The sequence below is a fragment of the Topomyia yanbarensis genome, chromosome 3, assembly GCF_030247195.1.
Source record: "Topomyia yanbarensis strain Yona2022 chromosome 3, ASM3024719v1, whole genome shotgun sequence".
NCBI classification, from domain to species: Eukaryota; Metazoa; Arthropoda; class Insecta; order Diptera; family Culicidae; genus Topomyia; species Topomyia yanbarensis.
In genome coordinates this window covers 129,747,497-129,760,445 of record NC_080672.1, presented here as the reverse complement: position 1 = coordinate 129,760,445, position 12,949 = coordinate 129,747,497, and the positions used below count along the sequence as shown (strand labels likewise).

The 12,949-nt window shown below is 36.9% G+C and overlaps 1 protein-coding gene across 13 annotated transcripts in view; it reads left to right on the top strand.

Moving 5' to 3' along the window:
- Nucleotides 1–12,949, top strand: part of LOC131694151 (somatostatin receptor type 2-like) — a 175,779-nt gene that overhangs the window by 4,388 nt on the left and 158,442 nt on the right. For 3 of the 13 annotated variants that reach the window (XM_058982604.1, XM_058982602.1, XM_058982605.1), the window contains exon 2: nucleotides 8,265–8,759. The exons of 2 other annotated variants lie outside the window; for them this stretch is intronic. The gene's annotated coding sequence lies outside the window, so the exon portion shown is untranslated. Of the gene's footprint in view, nucleotides 1–8,254; nucleotides 8,771–12,949 lie in introns of all 13 variants that reach the window. 8 more of the 13 variants (XM_058982608.1, XM_058982609.1, XM_058982607.1 and 5 more) reach the window with 4 other exon arrangements.

Sequence of the window (12,949 nt, the reverse complement as noted above, 5' to 3'; positions counted from 1 at the left end):
AAGGCCGCAGATAGATCCTTGCAAAATAGCATCGGTTTGCAATCCGTCAGCGAATCCATATGTAGCGAACGAGAGCTGGTTGCTCGTTGTCGAACGTTTTGCCATAAAACGTGTTGGTCCTATACAATGTAGTGAAGTGAAAGAAAATAGGGTCTAAAATAACCAGCTCGAATAGTTTTGATATTGTACTTAAACACGAGTTTCCCCGATAAATATCAACGCTCGATTTGTTTGCTTTTTTATGAACAAAATGGCATACCGGATTCTTTTCGTTACTCGTTCACATATTTCCAGAACGACTTGGGCTTAGACTTCAGATGACGCTCTACGTTTCGCTGGTGTCTAGAAAAAGACGCGTTTGTTTTGCTGTTTGTATTCGTGGTTGTCCAAAATACAAGTGGCATTGTTGATAGGGGCAGATTTCCAAGTTCGATATCCAATAGTAGAAATCCATTACTTGCCAGGCACCATGTCAGGCCAAATAAGTTTAAGTCACCCGGTATAACAATTTGTCAGACAGAGCGGCTATCGAGGTGATGAAAGCAACGGAGGAAAGATCGCTCATTGTTGATCACTCGGGCTTTTATACCATGGCGAACGGCGATAAGCACACTACCACGTAATGTCTTAGGGCTGTTGAGGGCGTTGCGGTCACAGCGGTAGACATTGAATGTTGAACCAAACACCTGACGAGACAGAGTACGTTTGTCGAGCCACGTCTCAGTCCAGGTAATAACGTCGTAACAGCAGCCCGTAGTCGCGAGAAAATAGCTCTCCGTTGATGAATTTAAACCACCAACATTCTGGTAGTAAACCTCGACGTTGTTGGAGGAAGGATCAGGTTCAGTAGAGAGTGAAGCCAAGTTGCCGTTTTGCGCCTGTAGTCCTTTCGTCAATCCCACAAACAGTATTGGAACGGATCACGGTCGCTTGGTCGACTGTGTTGTGCTCCAGAATACGACGATAGTCGTCGGCGAGACATGGTTGACATCTGATCACAAGATGTCGGAGCAAAAGTCAAAGTACTGCAAGCGAATAATACATCAGTGCTTAAAGTGTTCGGATCAGATGTATACTTGCCGTTTGTGGCGGGATGGAAGACTCTTTCACCCATCCCACACACAGGACCGGGACGACTGATAATCGCTGGGTGCAATTACTAGACTGTAGCGGGGGATCGAGGACTTCCTTCATAGTGTCAACTGCAGTGCGTCCCAGTATGCGTTGAAATCTAATGGCGCGAAGCGGAGAGCAGGAACGGGACGATAGTGGCTTACAGCGAGAGTCAGACGATGAGCTAGCAGCTTGAATCGGTTCACCTGTTGTATCGTTATAATTTCTATAATACTTGCCAAGAAAGGCGGAAGACCCTTTCTCCAACTACACACACATGACCGGAACGACTGCTGAACGCTGGCGGCAAGGGCTCGACTGTAGCGGGGGGATCGAGGGGTTCCATAGTAGCAACTGCGTTGCGTCCCAGTAGGCGATCGGCATCGACACTTCTTCAGAAAGGCGGTGTAGCTTGGTATAGTGACAATTCCAATCGTTGCGGAGCCATTAGAGAAGTACATGCTTCTTCTAGAGGTGGAGGAAAATCAGTCGGCGAGCTCCAAATGTTCTGGGTACGGCTATACTCGAATTTCCTGAACAGTATGCCTTTCGGCCATGTGTCAGGGTCAAGAACTGCATCACGGTACTTTGGGTGAACTCCAACTTTGAATGATATGAAGTTTAAAGTGCCAACGTCTATACCTTTTTAACAAGCGGAACAACCTTTGTCTCCTCGATATAATTTAATGACAATGAGATATAGATGGCGCTGCGTTCGGTAGAAAATTTCGGTAGAACTTAATTCTAGAAGTTCACTCGATTGCGTTCTTCGCTGGTTTTTTCACAAGACAAAAGCAAACAGGAGACACTTTTACACTGCACAATAACAACGGTAAAACGTGAAAGTGTTTCTCAGTCGATTAATACGATAAACATCGATAAAACATTCCAAATTTTGTCAAAAATTTAAAATAGTTGGAGAGATTGATGTAAACATGCTGCGTCATTCTACTGATAAGTATGTCACATCTACATGAGTACATATCGCCGTGATATCAATTATTTCGGTAAATTAAGCGTTCATAATTTTAATAATCCAAAAGAATCGTTCTCTATTTTGTTGGTTTCAATAATTCAAGCGTTTTCTAACAGAGAATGTTTCCAAGAATGTACGAAAAAATGCTAATGTCAAACTATTTTAAAATCGCGTTCCATCCATCCATTTCCATCCAAATATAAATATATATTTTTCAATCATATAGATGTCACCGTAAATGTGGGCACATGTCGTAACCTTCGTCGTGGACAGTTAACAGCTTTGCTCCATACAAATCGTCTGGAAAAGATGCAAAAGGGATTTGACACTCTCAAACATGTTTTGAAGCATATTAATTCTAACTGTTTTCTAGTGCATATAGGGTTTCAAAACTATTTTTACTTGAAAACAGTGGAATTGAGAAACACGAAAAGCCTTTTTTATAAAGATAAGTGTTTCCCTCGCAGTGCTTGAAGCTGTTCAGTTTTTACCTTCCAATGCTCAATACTATTCTCCTAGAACGGCGCCGGTGGTTGGGTGGTAAGCGTGACCGCCACTTATTCCAGTTGATCTGGGTTCAATCTCAACCGGGAAATAAAGCTGAAAAAAAATCACCAAAGGTCATTGCGGGATAGATGCCGCATGTGCGCGTTGTCACACACTGAAAAATGGCGTACAAAAGCATTGTTTGGCTCTTGGTGATGTTTTTTTGTGATTAGATGTCCATTTGAGTTTCTTGAAGTTTGGTTGTACCTATAAATCGGCTAGCTTCTACACTTTTCCTTAGGGGTACTACCATTTTTAGAAACATTTTTTTATTCAATATTTTAAAAATATTTTTCTTTTTCAACCTTGTGTAACGGTTACGTTTGAGTAACTTAATTAAGGGTACTATTTATCTATATGTTTGTACGAGTGATAGATATTTATGTGTTAAAAGCAGTTTTTGGCTGTTTCTCCAAAACAATGAATTTATATACCTTAGGTTAGTTATTAAAAGATTCATTTTGAAAAAGCATTAGGGTGGGTGCTCCTATAGTTGAGATGTACCAATAGTTTCAGTAGTGTGTTATACGGCTAACTAAAGTACTAATCATCAACAAATATTTTTTTATTGAATCATCGCACTAAAATTATGCGATAATAAAACTGTTATCCTTGAAATTTGCTCAAATAACTATTGAAAAAATTGATTTTCTTCGAATTTTGACCTCCCTTGCACCTATAGTTGATCTAATGTACCTATTTTTGCAAGTCCCATAACAAATCAATGGGATTTGCAACAATAGGAACCGAAATTAGCGATTGCACCACTATTGGTACATGTGTTCCTATAGTGGTACAATTTTGAATACATAAATTGGTTATTAAACCATCTTTATATTTCTCCTATGAAGTAGGGATTCAAAGCTTTCGTTTAATTTTTGTTTTTATCCCAATATTGACATCATAACAAATCAATGCATTCACGAAAATTAGAGCCTGAAACTTTAAAGAATTAAACGAAGTAACTAATACTTACATACATATCGCCCGTTTAAAGTATATAGATAAATAGACTCATAATCCTATATGTCACTGTGTTAGGTCCGTTAGTTTGTGTATATACCTTTATAAGAACCTATACCTATCGCACATGTTCATTTAATGACATTCCGACGTGAAAAAATGCTTTTTAGCTATGTATCTTTCGCCATCATGTGCGGAATCTCACGCACAATTTTGATGCGACATCTATCCCAATTGTAGGGGAGGGATGCCGCACGACGACATATTCCTCTGAAATTATGGATGACTGTACTCATGATCAGAATGCCTTCTAAAAGGTCCCAGCTATTTAACCGATACATGTTTCACAAAAAAAAATCGCACAATTTAAAAAAACGAAATTTGAATGCGGTACTGAACTATTTTCGACGCTTCGTTATACAACTGGACGCACATAATCATTAATAAAATTTTCGTGAGATAATAATAAGGATTATTTTACATCACCACTGTTGTAATTATTCGAAAGACAATCTCACAATGTCATATTACCGTATAAAAGTGACCCCATATACGAGATATAGAGACTGCGGCATCTTTCCTGACGCGGCATTACCCTATCTCCTCCTCCCGTGGTACTTGTGGAGTGCGCAGTAGTATATACGGCCTATAGCAAAAGCAAGTATCGGACTAACATTCCTTTCCTTTCCTTCCGCGATCTACGTTTGGGCCTGACCGGCGCCGGTATTGATCAATGAAATACTTTAGGATTACCAGGAGTTGCACATTGAAAGATGTTCCGCTATTCCCAAGCATACTTAGGGGCCGTACACAAATGACGTAGCTTTTTTTCGACGATTTTTGACCCCTCCCTCCCCCTTCGTAGCATTTGGTCACAAAATTCAAACCTCCCCCTAGTAAATAACGTAGCATTTACCTACCCCCCCCCCCCCCTCTCATCCTGTGCAACGTGGCCGGAGGATAAAAAACAAATACATATGTTTTACAATTATTTCAAATCCATGTTCTTTCAAAATGTTGTACGACTTTTATCAATATTTTCATTATAACAGCAAATTGCGTACAAAATAAACCCATTTCACGACAAATATAGTGTTGATAGTTTTGTTTTGAATTTTATATGTCAAGGGGAGCATGAAGAGAAGTTCTCTCAGGTCACAATCCTGCAGCTGCCAATGATTCTAACAAGCATAAATTACAAACATAATTTGTTTGGTTGAATCCGAAAAGAAAATTTAATTCAGCTACCAAACTAAGTTTACTTGTTAGCAACATTAACTAACTAATGCAGCAAATTAAATCGGCATGCAAAATCTTTCCGTATTTTTACAAGCTTGTAATTCCACGAATCGCAAAATTTACATCATGAAAAACTGCATGAAAAGTAACTTGTGTGAACTTAAATTTATTTCTCTTGGAAATGGAGGAACATTAAATGTTTTTCTCTAATCAATGGGTTTTGATGCCCGCAAAAAAATTAATCGTCATGCTACGTCGCACAACTACTGACCCTACCCTCTCCCTCATCACACTTTGTCACAAATTTGGTATACCCTCCCTACCCCCCAAAATGCTACGTCATTTATGCATGGCCCCTTATCTACTGATTCCCTGTGTGACTTTAGTTAGTCCAGATCGATAACGGAGTAGCAGCCAGGGGACAGACTCAAGGTCAAGCTCAAGCTCAATGCTCAATACAATTCTTCTCGAATTAAGGATGCAAAATATCTACCTTTTCTACGGCTGTAATATTTCTGCTTACATTCTCCTTTCTCATATGACGCTGCTGTCGTTCGTTAGTGCAGGACACTTAGCGCTGTACTTCAGCCTGTATGCAAAGCGGTAACATGACAAAAAATACTACCTCCTGTACAGCCACCAGACGCGAGCGGTACAGCTTCTCATTCCTTATTTTACACTTTTTAATATATTTAATCTATTTAATATTTTTAATCACAAACGATGACAATGAATGCGGTTGATTTACGACACGACCGGCATCAACGCTTTCGTGTGCGGGCCTCTCCCTTTGACTATGCAGAGAAAAGTGTACAAAGTGAGAGGGCAAACATTAGTACGCCACACTCTCAGCGAACAGTTGGAGTACAGCAGCCTAACAAAAATGTATTTTACTGCTGTACGGAAAAGTGTACTCAGCTTGGCTACAGTTCTCGCAAGAGCAGTAGTGATGCGTCGCTGTAGCGGGCTGGGCTGTACGGCTTTTTCAAATGTAAATGTACTAGAAAACATGTAGTTTATCGGTACCGTTCGCATCCCTGCCAAGATTATTTACAATAGTCCACTTGCGTGGAAAACGTAGCCAAAGGCACTATAAATTGATGTTTTATCAGTTTTCAATAATATTGTAACATAACGAAGATATCTGAAGTAACTTCAGTTCTAGAGCTGATCTTTGTAACTGGTAATACTCAAATGAAAGTCAATAGTCACATTTATTAGACTTACTTGTTTTTGTGCGCTAATCTTGCCCCAATCAAAAGTTATAGCTGTTTAAAAACGTTGTTGTCCACAAACAACACGGACATGAAGGGGTTAAGCTTGCCAGTCTTGTTACCGGTGTATTCCCGAAGGTAGGCACTCAAGCTACGAAGATGCCAAGAGTTTTAGGCCTATTAGATTAAGTTCTTTTCTTCCTACAATATTACACTTACATGTAGTTTTCCTTACAGTACATTCCATGCGAAGATTCCCTCTCAACAGCAAATGCAAGTGATCTGCTACATTTGCTGGTGTTGGTATCTACTGTTGTGAAATGAGATTGGAACAGTCTCACTTGCTAGGTAGATACTGTACTGTATTCCAACTAGAAATCTTCGTGAGTATGTGCGGGGTCAAATCGGCTATTTAACAGAGCCTGTCCGTCAAAATTATAAACTCCTGTTCTGATAGACAGGCTGTTATCAAGGCCTTTTGATTGGTCAAATCACGGTCCAAGCTAGTGATTGCATACCGTACTCAAATAGAAAAACTTAGAATTTAGAATACTGTTAACCCCGTTTGAGCGTTCGGACTTTCTAGTATTACTGGTAATGAATGGGCCGACGAGTTGGCGAGAGCTGGTCCAGAGATAGACTATATTGATCCTGAGCCTGCTTGATTAATTTCGACAAGTTGGATGAAGGAAAAGACCCGGTCTTGGGCTTCAACCGAGCATTGCAACTATTGGCGCAATCTACAAACTTGTCGTCTAACAAAAGTTTTTTTTTCGGAAAAACTATGCCCAGTGATTTCGCAAAACTTTTTGAAAAAGCACTGCTAACTCAATTACCACATGTCCACTATTCGGCACGCTGAATCATTTTTATGTGTTCTTTGTGAATCTGGTTACAGAGGTTACCTCACATCATCTGATATGCAACTACCCAGCAGTAACGCAGTTGTGATTTTGAGTTTTCGGTTGTCCTTATATGCACGAAACCGTGTGTGAAGAAGTACTGTACGAAATTTCAAAACGGTTGGTCCATGAGATTTTGATTTATGGTATCAATATTTTGCAATGATATTTTTATATATTTTTTTAATCAGATCGTCATGATGTTCATCATGATGATGATGAGTTATGTTCTATCAACGACCATGCGGTAGTCTAGGGTGGAACGCCTAACTTCTACCATCAGAAGGCAAAGGATTCTTCAGATTTCCTTTCGATCATCTCCATATGAGCCTAGTTTTTCGTTCTTTGTTTATAACTGATTCGCTCTAGAATACCTATCCGTCTTTTGATTTCATTGCTTTCGTTTCTCCTAGTCTTAAATTTGCTCAAAATTGTCAGCAAAATCGATGCAGTAGAACCTTGCGGTAATTAAAAAATAGTAACAAACTTTAGTATTGAGAATATGTTCTTCAAATTTATGCAACACATTTTTGTGTTTTTGACTAAGCACAACATATATAACGTCTTAAGAAGCTGTTTTTGAGCAATTGGATTACCTGTCTCTACGAGTAGGCTAAATTAATAAATAAGAATAAACAGATTTTGTCATATTGAGCGGTCAATTGTTGCGCTATTTCTCGACTGATTTTGTAATTACTTATTTCACAATAATTTTTCGTTCAAATTCCAGAATTGATAACGATTCACTATGCGAATTTTTCTAAAAGAAAGGTGGTTGATAAAATCGAAACTTCTTTCAACTATGCATCCCTCCAAACGGGCTTACCGAAAGCGAACCCTATTCGACCTACCTCGCAATATAGGTCAGGTTTCGCAGAATAAAGATAACGGATGCACCGAGAGTCTGGAGCCGATGACAAAAAGATGCGTTTGCACTGTGTATGTATGTACTGAGCACTACACACGTACACACCTATATACCAATGCAATGTTCCCAAGCGATCCAATGAAACGGCAAGCGGAAACTGCACGTTTTCAGAGTGCCAGTCTTCGTACGAGACGATCGCATCACATTGCATTCGCCATTACTGGTGTACATTTTTATGAGGTGGAAAATGATGGAAAATTTATGAGTTTTAAATGAAAATATTTATTGAAGCCTGCGTTGCTATAAACACGTCCTGGGGTTCGTTTCCACCGTAGAGAAAGAAAAAGCCGCATTGAGATGCTCGACAGGTCAATTGTTGATGTTGCATGCTAACGGACAGTCTACCGGTTTACCCTCATCAAAATGGTTTAAGTTGTTTTCAGGACAATTGTGAACAGAAACGCATAACATACCAAAACGAAGAGTTCAAATCAGCGACCACCTTGGAAACCTGGTTGTGGCTGTTTCTAAACCTAGATTTACGATATATACGATGAGCGATATAAAGAGATTAAGAAAGATATCACCACGACCACGGTGAGTGAAGAAAATTAAAAATAAAATCACAAAAAGGTTAATTAAGTGTGCAATTATGACAGACGAGTGAAGTGGAAGTGATGAAATTAATTACTGTTTTGTTGTCGCCTTCGTAACTGCTGTTGGAACATCGTATGTTTGTGGTTTAAGACGCAAGCTATACAAATATTTAGCTGCAGCTTGCGGGCAAAGGCAGGCGAAAAACAAATGTAAGAAAATTGAAAAATAAGACATATTGCGTTTCCACCATCGTTCAGCAGACGCGACGAAGTCATTTCCCATAGCGTTGGAACAAGGATCAGTTGACAGCGGAGTCATGCGGCACGAATGGGAGATTAACTGTGAGTATTGGGTAAGAGTTTTTTCCCGTTGCAACATCAGTGAGTATTTGAGTTGACTGTCTGGCGATGGAGACGCGGAGTAGTTTGAAATATACAGGGTGTTTGGTTCATGGTTAAGAACCTCCCGAGGGATGATTGACTGTCCTATTTGGAGAAAAAAATCGTTTTACAGATACCATCAAATCTCAACCGTTTCTAAAATATTGAACTTTTTGTGTTAAAAACTTAGTTGTCTTAAAATAGCTCTAGCTCTAAAAGTATACTTTGAATTTGAAATCTTCTAGATCCATTAGATTGGTGAGAAAATTTCCCATTAAATGATGTCCTCACATGTTTTAGCTAATGAGGTTAAGTAACCTTTTAACAGTAATTTATTTAAAATTTATCAATTTTGATCGATTTTTCGTTCATTTCGCGAAAATTTTAATAGTTAACATCACCATTTTAATAATTCAGATTGTTAGGCTTGAAGAGCTGCATAATTTATTCTTTGACATGATACACTTAACTTTTCTTGTTTTCATGTGTTTGGGTTATTGAACTTGGATCTTTTAATCTCATTTTCACTAATACTAGCTCTTATTGAAAAAGTAAGGCACTTATTGTTCCTTTACTTATTTTTATTCGAGAGCGAGGATAATTTTGCAGAGAAAAATGTATTATTACATTTCAGTTAAGTGAATTTAGTATTCTTTAAGAAGTTAATTAGTTTAAAGTTAATGTTATTATTAGCATTTTCGTTATTTTCTTAAAATAGTAAATAATAACATCACCATTACTATCATGGAATAAATGCATCTCAGCAAGTTTTACAACTTTTTCTTTGACGCCTCTTTTAGTTTTAAAGCAAAATCATTTTTATCACCTCGTTTCATATGCAAAAATAATGATTTCGAACCCACTAACTATTAAATTGCAGCGAAATGAAAAGTGATAGGGATAAAGTGTCAAATAACAAGTTGTAGAGTATGTTAAGGGGCACCAAATAAACAATAGTAATGACAAATTTATTTGATAATAATAAGAATAATTACAAAACTCTCAAAAACACTAATTTTGAGTTATTTTACTATTAAAAAGTCATTTAGCTCACTTAACTAAAAGATATTTGTACATACATAAAAAGGAAATTTTGTCAGCATTCCAATGAAACCTTGGAAATAACGATATAAAGCATATTTTTGAGAAAGCACTCGCAAGTCGATTACAGGAAAAGCTTAGTAATGAAATTACAAAGAAATGAGAAGAGATAGGAATATAATGTTGAAGAGCAAATTGTGAATCGTTCTAAAATTCAACTTTTGGAGAATAGATATTACTATAATCATAATGCATTATTTTGAGAAAATTAACAAAAACCTCATCAAAAACACCAACTTTTACCTACTTTACAGTTAAAAGGTAATTAAAACTAATTAACTGACAGATATGAGAACACTATTTAATAGGAAATTTTATCACCTTTCCAATGGCATTGAAAGATTTAAAATACAAAGCATACTTTTTGAGTTAGAGGTATTTTAAGGTAAATTAGTTTTTTACACAAAAAGTTCAATAACTCTGTAACGGTTGAGATTTGATGGTATGTGTAGAACGATTTTTTTCTCCAAATATGACAGTCAAACCCCTCGAGAGGTTCTTAATCATGAACCAAACACCCTGTATGAAAAACGTATCAAGTGCGGCTTATTATTTGAGTTATTCCTACAGTAAAATAAGAAAGGGCTAATTTCTATTTCGAATCTTGTTAGCATATAGTTATCCTTTCTTCAATAAATCAAATTCCAAATGCGCACAAATAACATTATTCTTTTTTTACATCGGCGTACGTCTTCTTGTGCTTTTTCATTATTTGCTGAAAAAAAAAATGAATAATTGTTTGTTGTGGGTTTCAACGTAAGAGTCATGGCCTTTGGTAAAATCCGTTTGTTCCGTGCTTTGTTGGAAGTTGGTTGCGAGAACTGGTCGCAACTGGTTATTACCTTGTATACTCGAAAATATTTACGTTGTCTTTCGAGCTATTAGCATAACGGTCCTTTGCCAGGCTCCATATACAGTATATGAATTATAATAGGACTCGGATTTCTTACCGACTCTGTTTTACAATTTAAAACTGCCAAAAATCTGTACATATTCATATAGATATTCGTTTCTTTCTACAAAAATGTTTAAAATATCGCACAGAAGGTGATTTATCAACGCAATTCGACCATTTGTGAGCTTGCCTCAAGCTTCTCAAAATTAATGTGTAAATGAAAATCAAAGATAAAGAGCAAACTGTATCGAAAGTTGTGGTATTTGCCCCTTGTATTAGGTGTTGCATTCAACCGTGATTTAGACGCTTGATGAAATGTGAATAGACAGAATATCAAGTAATCCACCTGGTAGTGAGAAAATAGATTTTGCATATAGTTCATATTCATATTATAGCCATGGCATCACTGTATTCAAAACTTCTAGTAAAAATCCGACTTGCATTATTTATAATATAAACGTATACAAGCAAAATATCTCGCAATATAATTATGCCACGGCACCAACCATCAACTTCCATACCTTACATGATCCCATCTCTCTCTCTATCTCTCTCTCTCTCTATCTCTCTCTCTCTCTCTCTCTCTCTCTCTTTCTCTCTCTCACACACTATCTCTTCGTGTTTGTGGGCAATGGCACGAGGCACATCTATCTTCATTATTTTCTCTATTACGTAATTAATTGAGATATGCTACTAACCTGAAATATTTCACTATCCAATCTAATTTGATCTGCGCGTTGTAGTTATGAATGTTTGGGTTTTAGCATTTCATCCCTATCATTTAAATATTTAATATTTTACCCTATATAACAAGGAAAATACTTGTAACCATAAGAAAATTTGAATCGTGTTTGAATTATGACAAGTTATGATAAGTTATGTTCAAACCCTGAAGATGCAAGAATATTCCTTCGAAAAGTTTGTCATTTGGCGTAAAATAATATTTTAGTAAGAGATCTGTGTCTGTGTTATTGAAATGATACATTATAATGTATAAAAGTTTGATCGATTCACTTTACCCAAATTAAAAAAAATCGCAAAAAAAGGTTTTCCATACATTTTTTTTTATTTTATTATGTTATATTTAACATACTCGTTTAATCCATTGAATCTAATTTATTATTTTCACTTAAATTTTTAAATAAATTATTTTGTAATTGGTTTATTTTAATCTTATTTATTTTATCAAGTACAGGTACGAGTACGAACCTTGTATGGTAAAATGACGTAGTATTTATTATCGAGATAAAGGAATGTCATACGCTGAGCTTCTTCGGAAAATGAGAATCGATCCAAAGTTGAAGCTGATAGGGGAAAACCCGTCGCACTCAGTGAGGCGGGATGGTCTTCGAACTGAAGGACGATGTTACGGTCAATATTCTTAGGCGCCGTTCACAAATAACGTAGCTTTTTTGGCGATTTTGACCCCTCTCTCCCCCTCGTAGCATTTGGTCATAAAATTCTAATCTCCCCCTCGTAAATAATGTAGCATTTACTTTCCCCCCCCCCCTCATCCTGTGCAACGCGACCAAAGGATTAAAAAAAATATATGTTTTTGAATTATTTTAAATACATGTCCTTTTAAAATGTTTGACGACTTTTATCAACATTTTTATTATAACAACAAATTGCGTACAAAATTAGCCCATTTTATGACAAATATAGTGTTGATAGTTTTATTTGAATTTTTTATGTCAAGGGGAGCATGAAGAGAAGTTCTTTCATAATTCTGCAGCTGCCAATGATTCTAAGAAGCATACGTTCATCTAAATTATTAAATATTGTGTATGGTTGAAACCGAAAAGAAAACTTAATTCAGTTACCAAACTAAGTCTACTAGTTAGCGACATTAGCTAACTAATGTAGCAAATTAAGTCCGCATACAAACTCTTTTCGTATTTTTGCAAGCTTGGAATTCCGCGAATCGTAAAATTTACTTCACGAAAAACCGCATGAAAAATAACTTGTGTAAATTTTAATTTATTTCACTTGGGAATGAAGGAACATTTCATTGTTTTCTCTAACGAATGGATGCCCGTCAAAAAAAATTAAACTCAATGCTACGTCGCACAATTTCTGACCCTACCCCTATGTTATTTATGCATGGTCCCTTAGCTTGTAAGATATCGAAAAGTTTCTAGGCCAGGAAGTTACT